Source organism: Protopterus annectens, chromosome 1.part0 (assembly GCF_019279795.1).
Source record: "Protopterus annectens isolate FY-2018-M chromosome 1.part0, PAN1.0, whole genome shotgun sequence".
Lineage (NCBI taxonomy): Eukaryota > Metazoa > Chordata > Ceratodontiformes > Protopteridae > Protopterus > Protopterus annectens.
In genome coordinates this window covers 268,665,952-268,687,764 of record NC_056725.1, presented here as the reverse complement: position 1 = coordinate 268,687,764, position 21,813 = coordinate 268,665,952, and positions in this window count along the sequence as shown.

Sequence of the window (21,813 nt, the reverse complement as noted above, 5' to 3'; positions counted from 1 at the left end):
TGTGTAGAACACTGAATAGACCTTGGTAGTACATTCTATCTCTTTCAATGTCATTCAAATTGAATAAGCTTCATGCATCTTAAACCTGTGCCCTGTCCCCTTTAACAATTCTGTAATGTCAGTTTCTGGGGCTGGTTAATCTCATGAATGTTTAATAAGTGATAGTTTTATACTTCATCAGTGTAGTACATTGTTATGATAACTTGCTATGTACAGCTCTATATATATACACTGTATTACTGTGATTCTCTATCAGTATACCTCCTGCTAACCTAGTTTCAGCTAACAGTCATATACTTTATCATCATCTCTCTGTTCTTATACTTTCTCCATATTCTTGCTCTGACTCATTGCATTCGTTCCCTCATCTTGTTTTATAAGTATTATCTTTATTGTCGCAATATAATATGACATTTAAGTAGAGCTTTTATCTTTTCTTTCCTTTCAGAGCATGTGGTCACTACATCTGACCCTGATACTGAAGGAGCTCTGCCGTAAGAATAAATCCCCAAACATTTTCACTAAGAAGTTTGTCTTTGTACAGTGTAAACAAATTTAACTGAAAACCCTTGCCATATATTAAATTCAACTAGTCAAATACCTACCTGTGCTGAAAATTGGCTTTAACTCCTCCCGAAAAAGAAAAGTCCTTGCACTCTAAGGACCACTTATAAGTTGGCAACTGTCTTTTCTCTTCGCCAATAGTTTACTTTTTATATGACAGCTACTTAGTCTTCCTGGCTGACATGTTTTTGCATTCAGGAAATGAAAGAAACCATGTTCGAAATGTACATCTCTGTTAATTGGTTTGTGTTGGCTATAAACTGATTGCTCTCTGTTATAAGTTGACCTGAGGGTGGAAGCCTGCTATGTTTCCCTAACTCTCCCAAACAACCTTACTACTATCATACAAACACTTGTTTCTTTTTGCCTAACTCCAACACACATTTAATCTTTTACCACCATCCCAAGTACTTCCTCCCTCCCATACTGCTTTGTACTATATTTATTCATTGAGTCAAACCCCTCCCTAACAGCACCTATCTATTGTACATGTTATCTTCTACTTTTCCCAAATAAGTCTTCACATCTTCCTGTTTTAACTACATTTTCATACTCTAGCTTTAAACATTTCTATTTTTTACATTACAGAGAAAATACTAGCGCAAACTAGCTCCCTTCATAGAAAATGTTCTTTCCTACCTACCCTCTCAGCATTCAGACAACATCATCACTAAATTTTCTTCTGCCCTGCAACTTCTTTTTCCTTTTTGATCCCTTCTTCCCCGTTACCTTTCATCCTGGGGTTGGGGGTTGGCATAATGATTAATCTGTTTACCTCACAGACAAAATACAGGGTTTGAGTCTCACTAAGGGAAATTGGCTAGGCTTAAAATAGTCCACAAGGGCAGCTAGAGTAGTACTTACCTATGAACCTATAACATACAAATCCCTTTAATTAATCATGCTACTCCTCAGCTTATATTCTATTCTTCTCCTTCTAAAGGGCAATCTTTCATCTCACCATGACTCTAAAATACCCCTCAACATATCTCCAACTCTGTCCAAACTACCTATTCAAATTTCCTTCCTACACTCTCCACACATTGCACCAGGCCTGTTTCATGATGCCCCTCATCTTTACTCCAGATATAGACTGATTAGCTTAATTTCAACTCAATCCAAAACAAAAGTGGAAAAATACTTTCCAAAAAACAAATATCAATAATTCCTCAAGAAGAGACATTCACCCATACCCTGTCTCCTTCTATCACAATGATCACAAGATGATTCTCTTCCACACATTGCTTTAACCCGATGTTCAACCCCACATCCCTAGTAATCTAATATTTGTTACCGTCAATGTTTGAAGCATAAGAAATACAATTTCTGAACTACATCCATGGGTTATCCAACAGAAGCCTGATATTCTCACTGTAACTGAAACTTGGTTTAAACCCAGCATAAACAACTCCAAATTTACATCACCTATATTTAATATCATCCATAATGACTATATAAAGAGGGAAGGTGGTTGCTTTAATACTTCTCTTACAACAAAACAATACCAAAATTCAGTTCAGCAGAGTTTCTTATTACTTTCCTGAAATTAAACCATTATAAACAAATATGTATTACTGTCCTTTACATCCCTACTGGCAACAATACAGCTATACTGAAAGATATTCTACATTTGATATTCATAACAATTCCTCATAAAAATACTACTAGGTGATGCAAATGTCAGTTGGTTTGTCATAAAGTCTATCTCCCTATAGCTAGCATGAACTTATTTGGTTTCACACATTACAACAAGACATCAAATTCCCTATTAGAGTGGATGCTAATATCATACCCTAGCAAATACACCAACTCTGGAATAATGTATGACTGTATCAGTGATCATGTCCCAAGCTGTACAACCAGACATTTCATGCATCTACTTCAACAGCATGTTTCTAAAACAAAATCAATATTTCCAAGTTTAACCGTGATATGTTCATTACTACCGTATTATCAATTAACTTGAAATTCCTAAAAATCCTTCCTATAGATGATGCTATAAATGAATTCAATACAAGTTTCTTGAATATCCTGAAGAGCCTTGCACATCCTGGAAGGAAGAGACTAAAAACAAATAATACAATTTGGCTATCCAAAAAGAGTAGAATGCTAATGCAGGATAGAGAAAAAGCATGGAAGGAATGGCAAAAATATAAAGCACCACAATAGCTTGAAAACTGCAGAATGTTTCACAATTGTATTAAAAGGCAAATTAATGAAGACAAAATAAACTGTACTATAATAACTTTCAGAATACTAATAAATACAACCCTAAAACATTCTGGACAGCCATTAAAGAAATCTTGTGTCCCAGACATAAGTTCAGTCATAACCCCTCTCCAAGTAGCTCATCGGTCAAACCTACAATAAAATTAAACTCTTATTTCATAGATAGTATAGTATCTTTAACAATGGTTTCCCCATCATCTAATCCTAACCTTGCTCAGCAGCATCATATCACCACATTCACTTTCATCTTCAAACTTGTGCCCACATCTTATATAAAACTACTCTTAAACTTAAATTGCGCTCGACTTCAGATGATGGCAGTAGCATTGCCTACCATTTCTCAATCCTAATAAAATGGTCAATCCAGGAATTGCACGTCATCTCTCTGGAAAATGGACAAATCATCTTTCTGCACAAAGGAGAAAATTCAACAGACATTACTAACTATAGACCTATAACAATCACCTCCTCTTCAAAATACTTAAAAAAATGCATTCAAAAATAATTGCTAAATTATCTCCTGCAGGAAGAACTCATATCCCCAAACAATATGGCTGCTCTCCTTCCCATAGTACTAACTCTGCACTTCCAAAACCTATATAGATACTTATAATAAAGTTAGAGATGATGGCATACTAGTCTCCTCCTTATGTTTAGACTTGTCTACAGCCTTTGACACAGTTTGTCTCAGCAAACGTCTACTTCAAATGTCCTCATTAAGTCTCTCTCAGTCCACCTGTCTATGGATCAAAAACTACCTATCCAACAGTATCAATCAGTGAAATGGCACTCCACCCTCTCTACATACCTCCCATTCACCATTGGTGTACCACAAGGCTCTATCCCTGCTCCTCTCCTTTTTAGCATTCTTACCAACGCCCTCCACACTTCCACACAGCAGGTCTCCCTAATACAGTATTCAGATGACTCCACACAAATTTGCACATCTGACAACATGGCACACCTCCAAAAATTAGTCAGAAAGTTGTTTTAACAGCAAATGAAATGGTTTTTAAATTACAATACATAGCCAACCCTAAAAAAAAAAAAATAAAGTCCACTGTCATGAAATTACAACCATTGAAGTCACTTCTCATAGCAAATTGTTAGATATGATAGTGGATGATAATCTTACAATCAACCCACATATATAAAATTGCATAAGGAAAACTCAAACACTAAGAATACTTTATAGAGTCAAAAGCATTCACACTGCTAAAGCTACACTTGCCACTACTTATTTCCTCCCCATCCTTATTTTTGGTGCTCCCATCCTTACTAACATTCAAGAATAAAAAAAATCAAAACTTGAACAATGCTATACCAAAGTTGCTAAATTTGCAGCAAATAGCTCTCACAGAACCCACCACTGTATAGCACTAAAAAGAATAAGGTGCAGATTCAATAAGACCTACACAGACCTGTAAAACCACATGCATGTCATGGCATGACTCGCACATGATAGTGAGCCATTTTGTGTTCGGCAAATTGCTCTGCATGCCATGTAGAGTCACACAATCACAGTAAATATTGTGGCATGCTAATTATAGCATAAGTAGTTGAACTGTATGCTGATCATTCATTCCAAGATGAAGGAGCTATTCAATAAGCTATAAAGCCAGGGATGGCACATGCTATTGGGCTGCAGGACTGCACCCCCCACCAGCTGTAAACAAAAAAGAAAAGAAAAAAGAAAAGAAAATACAAAAAGAAAACAAAACACGAGTTGCGGAACATTGTGCATGCACAGTCACAGCAGACTGTCTCACCAGCAGTCCGGATTAGGAAGAGAGCATTCAGCAGCACTATCCCAGAAGTCTATGCAGTTACAACTGCTAGACTTGAAGGGGGATTGGACTGCAACATCCACAGGCTAGGTAGCACCCTGTTTGCTCTGCTCTCGTGGGAAGGACGTGCTGCCATTACGGGCTTTGGATGGAAGGGCAAGAAGGATTTTACGGACAAGGACTTGCTTGGATGCATTTTGGATGGATGTTTCAACTTGCTTGGATGTGTTTTTACGGACTTTGAGGTATGGAACACAACGGACTATACTAAGGAAGGGAGTGTGTGTGTGTGTGTGTGTGTGTGTGTGTGTGTGTGTGTGTGTGTGTGTGTGTGTGTGTCTGTGTGTATAAAATGCCCCAATTGCTATATGGCAAGAGCCTGAATTCCCTACCCAACACCATTTGTAAAGAATGTGCAGATTTTTGCCTCATATTTGCTCTGTTCTGTTACTCATAAAATCTGCGGTCTCTGTATTTTTGTGTCCTTCCAAAGTCAGTAGTGCAGTAGAAGCATTGTTGCCTGACAGCTACAGGTTCTCTGGTTTGATTCTTGGCTGGAGTGCCTTCTGTGTGGTGTCTGTATGTCCTGCCTGTGTTTGTGTGGGTTTGCTCTGGTGTCCTCCCATCTTAGAAAAACATGTATCTGGAGTGTTTCTCCCTGGGCCGCTTCTGAAAATTGGCTTTTTTTCCAAGTCAGACTTTCCTGGTTAACAAATGTTAAATAAATAAAAATGACAAGCATTTGAATTTCAGACTTCATATTCTTCAGAAAGTACATGATAACACAAAACTTTTATTTTAGCAATTTTCTAAGTTTATAAGATGGATATTTGAAATGTGTCCCTATTTTTGGGACTGTATTTCCCCATTATTGGCTTCTTCCAGGTTTTGTGTGCTAAGGTTGACAGCTATGGTAAGAACTAAATTCACTGAATATGTTTGGGGGCTGTATTCCCCCATTATTGGCTTTGTTCATGTGTTTTGTGCTAAGAGGTTGACAGCTATGGTGAGAACTGAATTCACTAAATGGTAGCTATTTAAGTTCCAGTCTTCCTCTCTTTCACAAAACAGCTTATTTGGCATAGTGGTATGTTGCTTTGACTGTTTTGCACAGGCTCCTGGGTTCAAGACTTGGAAGTAAAATGTAAGCTGGTAACACAGCATTTTATTCTAGCAACTGTCGAACATTATACAAGCAATGTTAAAAATGTGTCCCTGTTTTTCTGGGCTTTTGCCCCACCCCCAATAAATTTTGGCTTATTCCATATTTCTTGTGCTGCAAAGTTCAGAGCTACAGCTGAGTGTTGAGTAGATTTTACAAGGAGCTGAGAGCTGCATGGGAGCAAAAGTTTAATGCTGCTTATGCTGAATCTGCATGCATTGTTAATAGCACAACAAGAAGTGTACTTGCATTTGATATAGAAAGCTGTGGGTTCTACTCCCACAGTAGGGAAATCATTGCTTATACTGTACTGTGTTACAAAGGGGGTGGATGCTGCAGTCCTTCTTGGCAAAGATACCTAGTAACTATGAACCTGTTGTCAGTTTACCATCCATTCTCTATTGCAATATTACTAGCTTAATCACAAAAACTTTTAGAAAGAGTAAAAATATGAAAAACATAATAGAAACCCCATTGAATATTACAAAAGGAAATACAGGGATATATAGATGTGATATGTGCAACTATTGTAAATATATTGAGATTGGTAAAAAAAATTCAATTAGAAACAAGAATTATTTTCTTAAGGATAAATTCAATTGTAACTCCACATCTGTGGTCTATCTGGCCCAGTGTCAGTGTTGCCTGGCATTTTATGTTGGGAAAACTGACTGTAGACTATGGGATAGGATTTACGAACATACGCATGCCATTAATAGGCATAAGCTGGATAATGCATTAGCTAGACATTGTGAAGAATATTCTCATCATTTTTTTAAGTTTAAAGTGATTGCACAAGTAGCACCACACGGAAGTGAATGTATTTCCAGAGGGGGACCCAGTAAGCTGTTGTTAGAAAAAAATGAATTGAAATGGCAGCTTAGACTTGATTCCTGCAGACCTCCAGGCCTGAATGAAATTTATTCTATAGCATGTATTTTAAAACTTAAAAGTTTATTAAGGTGATTTTTTTTTTATAATTTCAGGCCTGAAAATTAACATAACATAATATACTTAAGGGAATTTTTTTAAAGTTTAGAAAGGTAACTTATTCTAATAGGATTGGGAAAAGGACAATATAACAATTTTTGTTTTTTTCATTCCCTTAAACAAACACCCCATTTATGGATGAATACATGTAGGTATGTATTTATGTGTAACCTGAAAAAGCCGGGCAAGAATAATGTAAATCAAAGTTTTTTATGATAGGAAAGTCTTTTTAAGTGTTAACTTATATGTAATTAATGTTGTCGTGTGAACTAATTGAATTGTTTTTAAATGGTTAAGGAATGTATGGTAGTGTATCTGAGGAAGTCTGGAAATTTTACCAGAAGAAAAGCGCTTCATACTATATGGTTGTATCCATTGTTTGTTTTTGTTTTATTAAACCTATTTGGTACTTTCTTTGTGTGCCATGAGTTTCCTGAAGCCTACTTCTTGTTTGCTTGGTTGTGTTAGTCTTGATTTTTGTGATTACCTGGTTTTATGGCAACAGAAAACTCAACCAGCGTTGTCATATCTCCCCTATGAGAGGACATGGAAAGGGGAAACCTTACACAACTTATTGAAAAAATGAATGAACGTTTGGAAAACTTGTCTGCTAGGGTTGAGCAACTCACTCAGCCTTCTAGGCAAGACTGTTTTATGGATAGAACAAGGGGTGCTAATATGGACAATACATTGAATACGGCATTGAATCACTTTTTAGAAGGAGATGAGCATGTAACGGCTGCAGGAACCAACAATATGGGGAATACTCATAATAACCAGAGACTGGTAGATTCTTCATCACAAAGACAGACTACTTCGAGGCTTGTGGTGACCCAGGACATCACAAGTTGGCTTAGTGAACAACCGAATCTTGGTAGCCAACATAGGAATGTAGTTCCTGGAGTTTTGGCTGGAAGTAGTACCATCATCTATATGAAATTAGAAATATTTGATGCTAAACTCCTGAAAATCAAAAAACTACAATTAGAGCTGAATTACTTCAATGTTTGCATCAAAGAAAATATAGTCCCGAAGGGACTAAGGTTTTGGCAATATCCTACTGGCTTGGAACCTGGTTTGGACTTTCATAAAGAGTTAATAGACCTTTTCAACAACCAGGGGCTGGACTTATTGAAATGCATGACTAAACATTTTCAAAATCAGATTAATAAACTGGCTAGTAAGGCCATGGAATTGGATCAAGATATTAAAACAGACAATGCTTTTGAACGCCATCAGTTTGCTTAAAACTGGACATTCGCTAGTATTACACAGCAGTTGGATAAATTGAAAGAAACCAAAATTAAAAAGTTGCAAAGGGACTTGAAAGATTATGTGAAGGGCACTGCTTACCCTAGATCGCCCCCCTCACAATCTTCGAATATGATTAGAAGTGGTCAATAGTTAACCGCACCTACTAACAACTATTCAGAAAGCAGACAGGAGAATGTGACATCACCAATGCCAGTTCAAAACAACAGCGGATATGAAACCTCTATGAACATTAACATCAAAATAAATGGTGCCCAAGACATGGAAAATATTTGGGAACAGCAAAATGAATTGAATGGCCAACATCAGCAGCAAAAAAACTACCAGGGCAAGAAGGGGAGGAAACAGAGTACGAATGCGGTGAACCCTACGAGGAATTACAACACTCAGAGCAACAGGAAGAAGTAATAGAGGAAAATGTGTCAGTTGCATTGGGCCACAGAACCCCTTCATGCCAGATTATTACCAATGGAAAAGGTGACTTTAATGTTTACAATTTTACAGAATAACACATTGATGAAAGGCTAGTTGAACTGTTTGCAAAAGGACTAACTTTTGTACTGACGAATAAAGGCGACCTCGCAGAACTGTTGATAGACTTTAAGTTATATATTAGAAAACTTAACTTTGCTGTTTTATTAGGGAATACTGCTTACTGTAATCAAGAATTGAGAATTGCGAGCACGTTTAACCCACCAACCCTCCCCTTAATTAATATGTTTGACTGCATGTGTGAGTTTGAGTTTAGACATTTATTCAATAGCAGGATTAGTACAACAAATAAGTGCAATATGTCTACTGAAGAAAGATTGTTATTATTACAGTTTAGGTGCCTTCCTGTCCGCATTATGAAACCCGATAAGGGGGGGGGGGGCGGACTGGTGGTAATGAATACTAGGCATTACATAGAGAAAATGAGGCACCTACTAGAAAAAGGCACATATGTTAAAGTGATCTTGAATGAGCTAAATACGGCTTACAACAGGATAAGAATGTACATCAATGACTTGTCATTGATGGCTTAGCAGATGTGCAGGTAAACCATTATCTGTCAATACCATCACCTAGGTTATCTGCCTTATTTGGAGTGCCAAAAATACATAAAGGCATCACGGATCCACCAATGAGAGCTTTAGTTGATGCCAGACAGTTGATTACATACCCCTGTGCTAAAGATATAGATTCAATACTTAAGAACTATATGAGTAAAGAACAGCAAATATGTAAAGACTCATGGACATTCCTTGAACAAATTAACTCATTAGAATTTAACAGGGAATGTAACTTCTTGACAATAGCTGTATGTGACTTATATTCATCTATCTTTCAGGATTTAGGCATAGAATGGGTTATCAAACTGTTGATGTTAAAAGGGGCCCCCGAGAGTGAACAAAGACTAATAGAAGAATTATTGGGAATTGTCCTTAAAAATAATTTTGTTTCATTTGATGACAATTTGTATCTTCAAAAAATCTAGGTTGCCATGGGGTCTCCATGCAGGGCAAGTTCACTAACCTGGTGATGGCATTTTGGGAACACAATTATGTGTTGAACAACATATGTATGGAAAATATTGTATTTTATACTAGGTTCCTCGACAATATTTTCTTGATTATTAAGGGAGACCATAGAGTAGCAAAGGATATTGCTGATTACTTTAATGGTACCACCAATTTCTTAAAATTCACCAATGATTACCAAGGGGGAAAGAATAGCCTACTTGGATGTGGTACTCTATAAAGATGTTCAGGAACATAGATATACAGTGAAGATTTTTAGGAAAAACACCTACTCGAATTCATTCCTGCATTTTACTAGCATGCATCCCTTCCACTAAAAAAGGTCAGTGGTTAAGGGGCAGGTGGTGCGAGCACCAAGGATGATTTCCAGAGATGTAGATTTTAGGGTGGAATGTAAAAACCTTAAAGAAATGTTCCTTTATAGCGGGTACCCAATACGTTTATTGGTTAACATCATTTCAGAAGTCCAACCCAAACGGGATAATGGAGTTTATAAACCTTTATTGAGTAAAGGTACCTTGATGGTGGCCTTGAATGAGCAAGTAGATGTACTACAACATTCACCAACAGATTTGGTTGAAGTTGGATTGAACTGTGGAGGAAATAGTTTTTTTCGCTTACATTTGTGTTAACATTTAATTTTGGAGCTGACGAACTACAAAAAACCTTAAGAAAATACTGGCATTTGTTCACTACTGATAAGGATATTTTAGAAAAAGTAGGAGACCGGCCAGTAACAACATTTAGAAAGGGTAAAAATATGAAAAACATAATAGAAACCCCATTGAATATTACAAAAGGAAATACAGGGATGTATAGATGTGATATGTGCAACTATTGTAAATATATTGAGATTGGTAAAAAAAATTCAATTAGAAACAAGAATTATTTTCTTAAGGATAAATTCAATTGTATCTCCAAATCTGTGGTCTATTTGTCCCAGGGTCAGTGTTGCCCGGCATTTTATGTTGAGAAAACTGACCGTAGACTATGGGATAGGATTTACGAATATACATATGCCATTAATAGGCATAAGCTGGATAACGCATTAGCTAGACATTGTGAAGAATATTCTCATCATTTTTTTAAGTTTAAAGTGATTGCACAAGTAACACCACAAGGAAGTGAATGTATTTCCAGAGGGGGACCCAGTAAGTTGTTGTTAGAAAAAAAATGAATTGAAATGGCAGCTTAGACTAGATTCCTGCAGCCCTCCAGGCCTGAATGAAATATATTCTATAGTATGTATTTTAAAACTTAAAAGTTTATTAAGATGATTTTTTATAATTTCAGGCCTGAAAATTAACATAACATAATATACTTAGAGGTATTGTTTTTAAAGTTTAGAAATGTAACTTATTCTAATAGGATTGGGAAAAGGAAAATATAACACATTTTGTTTTTTTCATTCCCTTAAACAAACAACCCGTTCATGGATGAATACATGTAGGTATGTATTTATGTGTAACTTGAAAAGCAGGAGCAATAATAATGTAAATCAAAGTTTTTTATAATAGGAAAGTCTTTTTTACGAGTTAATTTAGATGCAATTAATGTTGTCATGTGACTTAATTGAATTGTTTTTAAATGATTAAGGAATGTATGGTAGTGTATCTGAGGAAGTCTGGAAATTTTACCAGACGAAAAGTGCTTCATACTATATGGTTGTATCTAGTGTTCATTTTTGTTTTATTAAACCTATTTGGTACTTTTGTTGTGTGCTGTGAGTTTCCTGAAGCCTACTTCTTGTTTGCAATATTACTAGCTTATCATTTTTTTAGTGTAACATAGGCAATTTATTCCTCAAGGGCAACAGGCACTTTATTTGTAGATAAAACAATGAAATATAAAGTTGTTTGCTAGCAGCAACCTCTTCATTACAGATCTCTTTAATGTGGAATTATTTAGAAGACTTTTACTTCTTCAGAGATTATGCATATTTGCTGATACTGGTGGACTGTAGAAGTTTGAGTAGATTTTTATGATGGAAATGTTCTAAATTGGGCAGTTTTGCCATTATTGGTGCATGCATTTTGTTTCGTTGTTTACTAGAAAAATGTTCAAAACAGTAAATTTAAAACCTCCTCTAAAACTGTACTGTATTGTACAAGGAATATAATTTAATGCAATCAGGAAGGTGTATCAAAGAGCATGTGTATGTTTCGTGTGCAAGGGTCCTATGATTTGAAAACAGCCCAAACCCAAAGTTAATCTTTATCTGCCACTGGCAAAATGTATTTTCTCTGAATGTGGGTTTCAATGCTGTTTCAATAAATGTGAGTTTCAAGGGCAGAGACATTTTAATCCTAAGTCTGTTTTCATTGTGAGACTGCATTGCTTTGTTTAGCTGATATCTATTAGTGTTTGTGCTATGAAATGCAAAATAAAACTTTCAAATGAAGTCCAAATCATTGCAGAAGTAAAGCAGTATGCACATTAGTGTTTACGGTAAATGGGGTGAAATAGCCAAGTAATGGTTCATTGGAATGGCTGCAGGGGGGAGGCTCCATTCTACCATGATTTTTTTGGGGGGGAAGGGTGGCAAACTCAAAGACAGCCCTGGCTGAACTATACCTCTCAACTGTCCAGATTTTTGCAGAATTAATAGATTTTTGCTTCTTATTTTTGGTTTGTTCCTCATAAAATGTGTGGTTTTCTGGCAAATCATTTAGGAATGAAGTCACTAAATAATGACAGACACTGAGTTTCAGACTTCATAACCATCAGAAAAATGCATGCTAAAGCAAGACCTGTTATTCCATCAACTGTCTCAGTTTATACAAGAGCAATTGTTAGTACTGTTTATATGTTCCCCCAATATATATGACCTTCTCCAGATTTCCTGCATTAACAGGTTGAGAGGTACATGCAAATAAATTGCTTTATAGAATTAGGCATATCCAAACCTCTCAACTGTCCCTGATTTGGGCTCAAAATGTTGCTCTTTCCCTAATAATCCCTCTGCAAAATGGCAATTTTGGAAGAAAACGTGAATGGTTTACAATTAATAAATAACTGTAATAATCAGAGTTATAGATTACTTTTATTTCAGAAACGCATGTAGATTCTTTTATTTTGTCAGCTGCTCAAGTTAGCAGTACTAATATTAGAAAAGTGTCCCTTCTTTGACAGGTTACCAGCTGTATTGTGTGGCTGTTTTATATTTTTGCATCACATTTTTGGTCCATTTTTCATAAAATTGTGTTTTTTGGCAAATTAGTGCCAAATCATTAAAGACTGACGTTAGAAAATAATGACAGACATTTCAGTTTCATATTCATACCCTTCAGAAAATTCATACTAATGCAAGACCTACTATTCTATTATCTCTCTAAGTTTATAAGAGCAATATTTAAAAATTGTCCTTAACTTTTGGCCTTTGTCCCACTTCTATGTATGGCTTTGTCCAGATTTTTTGCTCTGAGGTTGAGAGGTATGACAAATGTGTCAGGGCCATCACAGTCAGCCAGAGACATTTCAAATTGTGACATACTTGTTGCACCCCATTCCCCCATGTAGTGACTCTGGATGTGTCCAAGCAAGGCAAGGAGTAATTATGCAGTGAAAATGTGCAGAGTATCCCCCATCCAAGGTAGACACAAGTTCTACAGTGGCTTTTCATCTGTCCTTGATTTTGCAGAATGTTCTGGTTTCTGGTTTCTGTCATATTTTTATACTGTTGATTTATGCTTATTATTATTCAGAAAGTGCCTGTTGCTCTGTGTTTAAGTAGCAATACTTTGATGACCATCAGGTAAGCTAGTCTGACAATGTAAGATGCAAGTAAGCTTTAATAAGCATACTGTTAAAGAATTGCCAACATTGAAAGTCTTTCTGTTGTTGCCATGCAGAGAATACTTACATAACTAGATAACATATAAGCCTTGGGTATTGAAGTGCATATGACAGAATTTTTAATAAAGGACAGGATTACATTATTTTAAGAAGCTCATTACATTTGTTGGAGACTTGCAGTCATCTTTGCAGGCTTTACCTGCAAACTAAACAGAATGCCAATCTAGTGTGTGTGGTCCAAAACCCGTGCAATAATCCTTTAAGCAATGCACCTTGAGCTTGTTTCTTGTTTGCTTTTCATTTTTTACTTTAATCATGTTTTCCGCATGAAACAAGTAAATAGTTGTCAGGCAGCAGGTCTTTTTTGGATAAGAAACATTTTTACAAGTAGGGGTATCACAGAGATTGCTACTTTCAGCATGTTACTTGGTACTTTAATAAAGCTGAATATAAATTATAATTAGAACTGCAGTGCAAGGAGAAGTGGTTTGAGTTGAGTGCTGCTTGTTTTTTTACTACTTGATTTTGACTGGCATTCCAGTAATGTATTTAAAAAGTAATTTATTTTTTCATGCCTCACAACCTTTTTGTTTCCATCTAGATATTAAGTAAGCTGTCATGCAGCCAATGCATTGAAATATTTGTTTTCTTCTACACTTCATTTTATCTTGATTGGACTCTCATAATGATGGTTTGGCATGCAGGGTAGCGTATTTAATTAAAGTTACAGTTTTTGTGGGTTTGAGCATAGCTTCTCCTCTTTCTAGATGGTCACACCCATTTGCATTGACCCCACCCATTCAGCTGTCTCCTACAGCCCCCCTTTGATTTGAAGTTACCAGCTGCCACTGTATAAAGCAAACATATAGACTCAGTGCTGATTTCCCCTATGAATTCCAAAACCTATAGGACTACAGCCACGGAAACTAGGCTACACAGAAAGAATGTTAGGGCCTACTGTTGTTCTGATTCATGTGTATGTGCAGCAGGCCCATGTCTGTGCTGCTGCTGCTAATAGTCCACAGCCAAGTAGGAGCAGCATTTTTAGACCTCATTTAGCTTTTCATAATCTGCATGAGGTGGAAATTATAGCATGATACAGGCTGGATAGAAACACTACAGGAACTCTGCAACCTCTGTCATCCTCAGCTGAGAGTAAGGGAAACTGAGGGGAACCAATATCGGTGGAGCCTAAGGTATGTGTACCACTTAGAATTTTAGCTATAGAAACCTTACGGAGACCAACAGGGGATATGCTGGGGGTGTCACAGGCATCAGCATTCAGGATCCTCCATCAGTTCCTGAATGCTATGCTGCAACATGCCATTGAGTACATATATTTTCCCCATACTGCTGAGGGCAGAGCCAGAACTATGCAGAAGTTCTACCCTGTAGCCCACTACCCTAAAGTTCTGGGTGCCATAGACTGTACACATGTAGAAATCAAAGCACTCCATTAATTGCCAGGTCATGTGTAATGCTAAAGGAATTATCCTGAAGGTGTATACTGGCAACCTAGGCAGTTACTATGACTCACATATCTGGCATAACATACATACAGTAAAACTGATGCCAGGCAACACTCACAGCCTTTACTTACCCATGTAATGGCTGTGTGCTGCTAGCATCAGACAGAGTCAGCCCTGAACTAAAACTCTTGCAACTGCTGGATTGCCAAGTAAGTGCTAAACAAGGAACAGAAAAATAAATGTCTAAGAATATAGATGACTGGCATATCCTTGCATACTGTTACTTGGTAAGGTAGGTAAGTACAATATGGGTGATTTTTCCAGCAATTACATCAAGATATGACAACACTGACGTATGTGAATAAATGTGTCTTCTATCAACTAATAGACCTTATGTCTAAAATGTACAGATTTTTACTGAATGTTCACCTTTTGGCTTCATATGTTTGTAATAGCAAATCATTAAAGAGCGAAGTAAGAAAATAATGAGACGCATTTCAGTTTCAGACTCCATATCCCTTAGAACAAACATAAAAATAGTAATGCAAAACCTGTTAGTCCAACAACTAAGTTCCTATCACAACAATTGTTTAAAAATACTCCCTATTGTTGAGCCTTTGTCATACTTTTATGTATGGCTTGGTCCAGCATTGTTGGCTTAAGAGTTTTGGGGGGGGTGTACACATTACAGAAATCTGTAAGAACGCAGTACAATTTGCAAAACAGCTTCACAAGAACAGATTTACTAAGCACTAAGTCAGCTATGTACCCTGAGCTTCAGACACAAAACGTATGCATCCCGGAATCCGAAAGATGGAAAACAAGCATATAGCAGAGTTATCATTTGTACATGGTGTTTGTGTGTGTGTGTGTGTGTGTGTGTGTGTGTGTGTGTGTGTGTGTGTGTGTGTGTGTGTGTGTGTGTGTGTGTGTGTGTTTTGGGCGAGGGGGCAGGATGCCTAGCCTGACCCAAAAGGTCATGTAAGTAAGAAAGAAAAATAGGCAGACATTTGGTTAAAGTATCAAATGGTCACTGAGACAGAATGAGCTTTAAACCTCACAAGTGATGTATGTAACTGTTATATGTGTTTGTGTGTGTCGTGTCTGCAAGAACACAAAACACTGTGCTAGCTCTCCATCCTAGTATGTCAGACAGGTGTGAACTGTGCATCATTGTTATCATCCCTAATCCCGAGAACTGGATCTACCAGGAGTTGCACTGGCATGATCACACCAACAGTCAAATACACTGCTGCTACCTGAATGTGAATGATGACTACTGGATGAGCTCTCCTCATGAGTACAACTAGGACCATGACCCCATGACCTGCCACGTCTAGTTGTGGACAACTCAACCACTGATAGAGCAGTGGAAGTAGTGCTACTATGGGAGCATTATCTGGCACGGTCATGTCATCTAACATCAGATGATGTGGGTGACCTATGCCCACATGGATGCCATCACCCCACCAGCACACATTCCATCACAGACACCACGCATTCCAATAAATCATGCACCTGAACTATTGAATTGGCAACAAAGTGGAGGCAGTCATATATGTCAGGCTATGCCACATCTACAATCATAAGCATTTCATCAGAGGCCCTATTGGAATGTGTCTGCACCTCCATGATGGCCTTAAACATATGTTAAGTGGCACAGAAAGACATGCCAGGATCAGATGGAGAGTGGGTAGCAGACCTCCTTTGAGCAGCCCTAACAATCTTTCTGCATGGCACCTTGCTCGCACTTTGGTTATGGCCAGAGTCAACAGGCACTGCAGCCACAGTAACCACACCACCCTGATCAAGTGTCTCACCCACCACTGTTCAACATCTGAAGGCTCACTGGAATACTGGCTGTGCCAGATAGAATTACAGGAGATGACTGAATATCAACCTCAGTATCAGATTCAACTTCTGATTATGCCTGTGTTTGGCCAACATTATCATCAGAGTCTGCAGGTACTCTGAGTCAGGTGGTAAGAGTTCTACGCTTTCACTGTCAGCATCACCTGTGATGATAAGCAACAAACACAGGAAAGAAATTAATAGCTACCCTTCTACAGTTGAATATATAGGTTCATAGGATCATAGGAGTTTACTAGGCTAATGGCCCCAGGGCCCTTACAAGCCTAGTCAAGTTCAACCAGTGTTCCCAATGGTGTCTGGTTCAAGCAGACAGTAAAATCAGCACCTATTGCCCCTGTCCAAGAGGGACACAGGTGAAACCCGCAGGGTGAATTTCCGGTTACCCATCTAATCGTCCAAATTGTGCTTAAATAGGGACAATGAGAGGCTTTGTTTAACATAAATAGGAAGCTGATTCCAAAGGTGGGACAACCTCTGTGAAACAATCTGTCTCTCTACCAAGTTCTGTTGATATCACATAGGTTAAGTTCCTTTGACCAAGTGACCAGTATGCCATTTCACTTGCGAATATGCAGAATTTCCATTAAAGCTAGGTTAGAGATTGCTCTATATGCAAGACACATGTCACCTCCGGGCAGTCTGCATGACACAGAGTAAAGTGACAATGATTTCAGTCTGTCCGCATAAGACAGATCTTGTAGACCCTGAATTTTCTTCGTAAGGAACCTTTGTGTTCTCTCCAATTTCTGCAGGTGTTTGGAAAGGAATATACCAAAAGAAGCATTGCACTCCATTATTGGCCTGATGAGGGAAGAGTACAGGTTGGTTATAACCTCTTTTTTTCTGGAGGCAATGCCCTTACTTATGAGATGAGCAATATAAAATGCCCTTCTTACCACTGTGGAGAAATGGTGATCAAAGTTAAGGTTGCTGTCAACCTCTGTGCCCAGAACTCTCACCACTGACTGTGTGCTTAGGGTATTGCTATTGTTGTGGTAGTTTGCAGGAACATCACCCTTGCTGGAGGGGATGATAATGCATTTATTTGCATTAAGTTTAAGACCATGACTTTGGCACCAGTTATCAGTCTGTATAAGACCTTGCAGGATGTTGACATCACTAGGAGTTTCAATGATCTCTCTCAGTTTGCAGTCATCAGCAAACTTTGTCAGCCACAGTCCTTTAGTTTTCGCCTGTACTTTGCAGAAGTAGATTCTGAACAGTAATGGTCCCAGAACCGATCCCTGCTGAGCATCATGAGTCTGTTGGAGGGAGTGGAGTCCCCTATTTTAACTGTATAAGTTCTATCAGTGAGCCAGTTTTCAACCCACCTGATAATATATGGGTTGATAGCCAGCTAGGTGAATTTATCAATGATGTCTGAGTGAAGGATTGTGTCAAAAGCCTTTTCTAAGTCTAGGTAGGCTGTATGCATAGATGTTCCCTCATCTAGGGCGTTGGCAACTGTCTTGAAGAAGTCCACCAAGTTTAACAGGCATGATCTCCCCTTGACAAAGCCAAACTGGTTGATGTCAAGCATTTCAAGATTTCTTTGTTAATAAGATCCATGACGATTTGTTCCTTAGCCTTGCAGATAAGGCTGGTCAGGCTAATGGGTCTATAGTTCCCAGAGTCCATAGATGCACCCCATTTGTGCAAAGGGATGATGGTAGCTGTTTTCCATTCCACTGGGATGAAGCCAGTGCTTAGGATGTGATTGAAAAGTGTGCAAAATGGTGATGCTAATTCCTATTTTAACCCATGTAGAATATGTCCCGAGATGTTGTCTGGTCCCATACAGGCTGTGTTTTTGGCCCTGTAGAGGGAATTTAAGATCCGCTCCTCGGAGCTACTAGGCAAGGGACAGGTGTTTGGGATTCTTTGGGGTATATGTGGCAAGGACCGGCATTTTCCCTGAACCTGTCAGCCAGCTGGTTTGCTATATTAACAGCTTCTATATATGTAGTACCATTAACTACAAGTTAATTAACTACAAATTCAGAGCAAATCTGGATCTTATCTTTGAGGTTATGAATGTAACTAAAGAATGCCTTGTGCTTATCCTTAGTTAGGGAAGCTAATTTGGATTTGTAGTTAGCTTTGAAGAACTTCACTAGGAGTCGTATTTGCTTGTTTAAGTTGAGGAGGGAGTGTTTCCAGTTTTGAGAGCATTCCTTCCAGCTCTTAGACAGCAATTTCTTTCTCCTACTGTATAGCCTATTAATGGTAGTTGTCCACCAGACAAGTTGTTTTTCCTTGAAGATCTTGCTTTGGATTTATCAGATATGGCAGAGTCAATACAATTATACAGGTTCTTGTATAAAGCATTGGTGTATAACTCAGCATAAGTGCCTGTTCCATCAGTGGGGGATGGGCTATGAAGCTATTATAAAGAACAACAGTAGTCACAGAAACACAGAACTTTAATGAAGCTTTCGGGCTCTCAACCCTTCATCAGCATTACACAATATGCAGTTTACATCATTTAAATAGAGGAACAGTTAAAATCACATGATCAACCAGCCATAAATTTTTAAAAAAACTTCTTAAAAGGGAAATGTTTAAAACATGAAGATATATATAGGTAGTATAATGTCAATAATATATTACATAAATAATAAATTACATAAATAATATTTTATAGATTATTTAATTGACGTTTGACTAGTACTGGTTTTATACTAGTGGTGTTATTTAATCCTGGTGGAGTTTCAGCCTGTAGTCTTATTATCCACTCAAGTTCTCTCATTTCTACAAGGTTGTTTATATCACCCCCCCTCATACCCACTTGTATTACATCTATGCATCTGAATCTAAAAGTATGTGTATTGAACTCATATATATGTTTATATAGAGCATTAGTCTGTATTTGTCTGTTTATTTCAGACCTATGTTCAATTATACGGTCTTTCAACCTCCGTATAGTCTTCCCTACATAAAATGCTTGACAATTCACACAAGTGGCAAGATAGATTATTTTCGTGGTGTTACAATTTGCATTAACATGAAAAAGCAACAAAACGCCACGCAGATAGATGGGAAGCCATCAATAAAACAAGGTACATTAAATCTAACAAACAATATTTTACCAGATGAACAATTATTCATACTAAGCAAAGGTTTGAAGTTCATTCCCTTTGCTATGGATGATGTGGTAAATTCCATCATAGATTTGAAACTTTTTGCTAGAAGCTTGATGCTAAAATTAATTTTTAAGAATTCTGTTGAAAGTAGTGGTGGTTGTAAAAAACTAAGTTTGTTCATACCACAATTATCTCCAGTTATCTTAGCATTTACTAATATTGTTGAATTAGAATTAAGATCTCTGTTTTGTAAACGTGATAAAACTAAGATGAAATATAACCTCTCTTACAAAGAATATCTAGCCCTTAAAGATCTGAAAAGAAATAATGATATAATAATAAAGCAAGCAGATAAGGGAGGGGCTGTGGTTTTAATGGACAGAATATACTATATGGATAGATTTTCTAGCTTTTTATCTGACACTAGTACATTTAAAAAGGTGACATTTCAAGAAGTAAAAAATTGTATAACGCAAGTTAACATGGCTATTTATGATATGCAGCTAAGCAATGATATCTCAATTGATACATTTAATTATTTTTCCACACCATGCCCTAAGATCCCCCAAATATACGGGATCCCAAAGATACACAAGTCTTTGGAAAACCCCCCCCTGAGACCTATTGTCTCAGGTAAGGGCTGGATAACTGAAACTATATCCAAATATCTACAGATTACTCTATCTGAATTACTACCTAAATGTGGAAGTATAGTGAAAGATAGTACACACTTCCTAAGGAAGCTTAAGTCATGATATACAACTGCTTCCTCTAACTATGTTTTTGTAACTTTGGATATAGAATCACTATTCACTGTTATTCCTATTGACTATGGAATAGAAGCTATTAGAAGGTTATTATTGTCCAGTACAAATAAACAACCCCGAGATGTGGAAAATATATGTTCTCTTCTTCACCTAGTATTAACAAACAATATTTTTATTTTTGATGGTACACCATATAAACAATTAACAGGAGTTGCCATGGGCACTTCTGTTGCAAATACTTTTGCGAATCTTGTATTGTTTCAATGGGAGAAGGAATATATTTTAAGTAACAAACATGCACTGAATATACATGTGAAAATCTATGCTAGATTTGTAGATGACTGTTTTTTCATATGGGATGGTACGGAAGAAGATCTTCTCCTGTTTGTCACATATATCAATAACACTACTAAATTTTTTAATTTTAAAATGTGTTCATCATCTAATGAGATCGTATTTTTAGATGTGAAATTGTATAAAAAGGATGAAGTAATACAAACTATGGTACACAAAAAAGATGTGCACACAATAAGATACCTAGATAGTAATAGTATGCACCCTCCACATGTGTTCAATAGTATAATTAAGTCACAACTAATCAGAATAAGTAGATTAACAACTGAAGAACAGATATATTTGAATGAGATATCAATAATGAAAGCAGAATTTTTAAGAAGTGGATATTCTGATATTATTATACAGAAAAATATTGAAATAATAACAGATGGCAGGAAAACAAACTACAAACCAATATTTTTAGACGAGAATATAGATGTAAACTATGGTAATTCAAAGTCTATTAAAAAGATAGAAACAATATTAAGATATACAACCACTTTTTCAGGCTATTCTAATCAAATTAGCAGTATAATATATAAAAACTGGCCAATTCTTATGGCTATGCCAGAGCTAAGTGTTATAGTAGGATCCAAACCCAGTTTTGCCTACAGAAATAACCAGTCTATAAAAATATGTTGTGTTACAAGGACTTTGATATAAGGCACAGTGGTGTTTATAGTAAGAAAGGGACTTATAAATGTCATAACTGTACCTGTTGTGCTGACATTTTTGAAGGAGATAGTACTTTTACACACCCCACAACACATAAGAAATTTTATTTTCATGTTAATGCAAATTGTAACACCACGAAAATAATCTATCTTGCCACTTGTGTGAATTGTCAAGCATTTTATGTAGGGAAGACTATACGGAGGTTGAAAGACCGTATAATTGAACATAGGTCTGAAATAAACAGACAAATACAGACTAATGCTCTATATAAACATATATATGAGTTCAATAC